The sequence below is a fragment of the Solanum pennellii genome, chromosome 12 (genome assembly GCF_001406875.1).
Source record: "Solanum pennellii chromosome 12, SPENNV200".
In the NCBI taxonomy this organism is placed as follows: Eukaryota; Viridiplantae; Streptophyta; class Magnoliopsida; order Solanales; family Solanaceae; genus Solanum; species Solanum pennellii.
Window position 1 is genome coordinate 62,640,995 of NC_028648.1, and position 4,948 is coordinate 62,645,942.

Sequence of the window (4,948 nt, forward strand, 5' to 3'; positions counted from 1 at the left end):
AATTTGAGGATAGATGTTCTTGATGTGATGACTTCCAGATTTTGGGGATGATAAGTATTATACTTTAGAAGTTTATTTAATTGATTTCGTTAATGAGTTTTGGATCTTCCGCGTTTTATTTACTATTCAAAATTTATATACTGGTAAATGTTGGGGTTTATATTGTTGGTTCGCTCACCTAGTAAGATAAGTGTGGGTGCCACTCGCGGCTCGTTTTGGGTCGTGACAGTTGCATCACATTTGTCTTATATGCCTTCCATGACCATTTAGACGCAAAAACTGTTCATAAGGTTCAAGATTGTAAATCCTTTCACCTATACGAGTGACTTGAATGAGGATGCATATCAATATATATAATTACATGTAATGGGATATTGCATAACCTAGATTAGTTGAGTCTCATGAATTGACTACACGATGTTCCAGTGGAGTGATGATTGGCCTTACCAAGCAATGGGATTATATTAATAGTAGGTCATCTATCAAATCATCTACCATGTTTCTAGATAAGTTTGTTCCATGTAATGAGAGGGAAAGAAAGAGGGTCGAGTTCTAGAGTTTGCAGCAAGATGGCATGTCAATCGCAGAGTATGAGGTTAAATTGCAAGCCTTGGCTAGGCACGCTTTGATGATACTTTCCATCAAGACTGAGAGAGTGAGGGTTTATAATTAAGGGTATAATTATATTGATTCATTATATGGGGGTTTCTTAGGTTACCCCTTCTCGTGTTTCATTTCAGAAAGTGGTAAATGTTGCAATAGTGTTGGATATGATTCGATGTGAGGGATTTGAGTAGCGTGAGGACAAGAGAGCTCATCACTCAGGTCATTTGGGTAGTGCTCCTCCTAAGAGTCAAGGTTACTTAGAAAAAGTTTGTCACTCTTAGTTTAACAGACCCGTTCATGCTGCGATATAAATTGTTGCGGCTGATTAAATTGGGCATAGTTCTTCTAGACATATTGGTCATGGAGGGCATTGTGGTCATTCAGGTTCCTATCATCAGCATACATCTCGTATTTACCATTGTACCCTTGTTAAGTAATTCATAAAGTCAAGTTTTAAATCAATGAACATGACATAATTTATTTTGAGTAATTAACTAATTTGATTAATAGACATGAATTATTCACTTAGTTTTTCCATGTTGGTCACATGTATATTTTCTAGGCTGATAACTTTCAAGGGTAAAATAGAAAAATTTATAGTCATTTATGCATTGATTTTGTAAAATGATAAATATTAGTAATATCTATTTTTGGTTAAGACAAGATGTAAATAGGAACAGAGAAAGTATTCTATTTTTCTACCATATATTTTAACACTACTTAATTCCTTAACTTTTGGTTCTCCTAATTCTCCCTTCATTCAATTTTACTTGTCATATTTTGACCTGACAGAAAAATTCGTTCAATTTTATTTATCAGTGAAGTACACTTTGAATACTACATCAAGTAGTATAAAAAGTCTAGAAAAATTATTTTATTAAAATGAGAGTAAATCCCTCAATTTATAGAAAAACAAAGGGTAGTGTGAAAAAAGTTTTTATTGTGCCTTACCGGAAAGGTCACCACCATTCATAAAAGTCGCAACTTTTCATAAAACACGCAATTTTTCATAATAGTCGCAACATTTCATAAAAGTTGCAACTTTTCATAAAAGTCGCAACTCTTCATAAAAGTCGCAATCTTTCAGAAAGGTCACCACCTTTCATAACAGTCACAACTCTTATAAAAGTCGCAATCTTTCGGAAAAGTCACCATCATTCATAAAAGTCACAACTTTTCATAAAAATCACAATTTTTTTTATCAAAGTCACAACTCCTTATAAAATCGCAACTCTTCATATTCCATTCACACCTTTTAAAGCCCACCACATTAAAGGTATATATATATATATATATATATATATATATATATGTAAACATATATGTAATTCCAATCTCTTTTCCATCGAGGAAAGTACACTTCCGCAACCCCCATAAATAAAATCAAGTACCACAGCAGAAGAGTAGAAGAAAACAAACAATTCTCTTTCACTTGAAAATTTTTTTGAAGAAAGTTGGAGAAAACGAATATTTGTGCCTCAGTTTTAACAATACTAGACTTTCATCGGATAGCGCTGAAAAACTCTGATGAGTTTCAGGTGAAGGAGAACCATAGCGAAGAAGATTTTTATTTCTCTTTAGTCTCTGAGAATTTGGATAAATCAATAGAGAAATTCATCTATGAAGGTCAAACAAAATTCTAGCAACCAATTTTCCCTCTTTTGAAGGACAAATAAATTCTGATTCCGTGAAGAAGTTGTTTCTAGAAAAAAATGAATCAACGGCATCTTCATCGGTAGAAGAATTGGAGAAGATACCTGCTGGAACTTACTGTATATGGAAGCCAGAGATAAGCGAGCCATTACCAGGAATATACAAAAAGAGTAAATCAACAGGATTTGTATCGAAGCGGTGGCTGAGGATCCGAGATTTGTTACGGTGGAGTAGTAGTGAAGGTAAGGAATAGGGAAGTTTTGTATTTCTAACAAGAAAATAAAAGTTAAAAAGTTCCAGTGAGGTCGTAAAGACGACCGGAAAATTGAAGCAGAAAAAACCAGCGGAGGAGAGAAAGGTTCACCGACAGCGACATCTGAGCAGGCATTGTATTATGTATTAAATACATAAGGTGATAAGAATATGAGAAAATCAAATTTACCTCCTAGGGAACAACTTATTTGAGTTTTTGCTAATTGTTTGAGTAAAAGTTATCGAACATCTTAACATGCTACTGCTTTTAGCATAGATTGTTATAGAGTTCTTTTATTGGTATTCTAGTATAGGATTTTATCACCAGCCATTTAGAAATGGATGTTTCTTCTTTATTTTTTATTTTCCAATTCTGAAATTAAAAAGATTTTTACAACTCCCCACTCTATCAAAATGTTGTATTTTTAGATTCATCATTTTTTTTTTTGAAATTTTGACTATAGATTGTATATAAGTTACTCTCTCCTAGTTATTTTTTACTTGTACTAATATTGTAAGATATATTCTCTTATTATATATATTTATATAAAAAATGCAAGAAATAACATTTAAATCATTAGTACAACATATTCTTGAGTAGTAGACAACATGATAAATACTAATATATCTTTTTTTTCCGTAAAGACAATATGTAATTTGGAACATAGAGTATTTTTCGATTCTTTTTACCATACATTTTGAAACTACTTAATCCTTTAACTGTTAATTCTCCTAATACTCACTTCGTTCAATTTTATTTATCACGCTTTGACTGGACACAAAAATTTGTTCAAAGGGTAGTGTGATAAAGATTCTTATTGTGCCTCACAACTTTTCATAAAAGTCACAACATTTTAAAAAATGTGCAACTTTTCATAAAAGTCACAACCTTTCATAAAACTCGCAACTTTTGATAAAAGTCGCAACCTTTCATAAAAGTTGTAACTCTTCATAAAAATCGCAACTCTTCATTTTCCATTCACACCTTTAAAAACCACCACATGAAAAGTATATATATATATATCTGTGTGTGTGTGTGTGTGTGTGTGTGTGTAAATAAAAGAAGCTAATTACAAATGAACTTATAAATAAATATATTTAATAACATTCCAAGTTGATAGAAATTGTGAAAGAAAATTTGTAATTCCAGTCTCTTTTCCATCAAGGAAAATACACTTCCGCAACCCCTACAAATAAAATCCAGCACCACAGCAGAAGAGCAGAAGAACAAACAATTCTCTTTCACTTAAAACAAATATTTAGAAAGTTGCAGAAGCTAAATATTTGTTCCTCGGTTTTAACAATTATGGAATTTTATCGAATATTGCTGCAAAACTCTTTGATGAATTTTAGGCGGAGAAGAACCATACCAAAGAATATTTTTAATTCTCTTTAGTCTCTTAGAATTCTGATAAATCAATTGCGGAATTCATCTATGAAGGTCAAAATAAATTCCAGCACCCAATTTTCCCTTTTTTCAACCGCGATCTATTCTAAGCGACTCGGATTTGATGGATAAATCAACTCTGATTCCGTTGAAGAAATTGTTTCGAGAAAAAAAATGAATCAACGACATCGTCGGAGGCCAAAAATTAAAGAAGATACCTACCGGAACTTAATGTATGTGCAAACTGGAGATAAATGAGCCATTACCAGAAAAATGCAAGAAAAGTAAATCAACAGGATTTGTATTGAAGAAATGGCTTAGGATCCATGATCTGTTATGGCGGAGTGTTCTAATTTGGAAGATGAGTTGAGAGGAAAAGAATTCTATTCAAACTGAATTTTCATATTAATATTACAAAGGGTACAATTCTGTGTATATGTATATATATCCAAAAACAGAATTTAGTTACTACACATTAATCATTGTAACTAACTATACAAACTTTCCAATACTCCCCCTCAAGCTGGATGTATTGAAGATATTCAATAATCCAAGCTTGGATAAAAGAAAATCATGTTGAGTTATCCAAGAGCTTTTGTTAAAACATCTGCCTGTTGCTCTTTGGAAATTATGTATGGTTCGTATTAGTCCTTGTAATATCTTCTCACGAATGAAGTGGCAGTCTATTTCGATGTGCTTCGTCCTCTCATGAAACACATGATTAGCAGCAATCTGAAGAGCTTCTTTGCTATCACAATGTATTATGGTTGAGGATTCCAATTTTACACATAACTCTTTGAACAAACTAGTTACCCAAACCACCTCTGCAGTCAAGGTTGCTAGACTCCTATATTCTGCTTCAGCAGAACTTTGAGATACTGTATTCTGTTTCTTAGATTTCCAGGAGATGAGGGAGTCACCAAATTTCAACAAATAACCTGTCACAGACCTTCTAGTACTGAGACAAGCTGCCCAATCAGCATCACAAAATCTAGTTAGCTTTGTATCTTTGTGTGAACTCATAAGTAACCCCAAACCTGGACTCCCTTT

At 32.8% G+C, this 4,948-nt stretch overlaps 1 pseudogene; it reads left to right on the forward strand.

Annotated features, from left to right (window-relative positions):
- Positions 1 to 2,662, forward strand: part of LOC114075345 — a 14,965-nt pseudogene extending 12,303 nt beyond the window's left edge.
- The last annotated feature ends 2,286 nt before the right edge of the window (positions 2,663 to 4,948 follow it).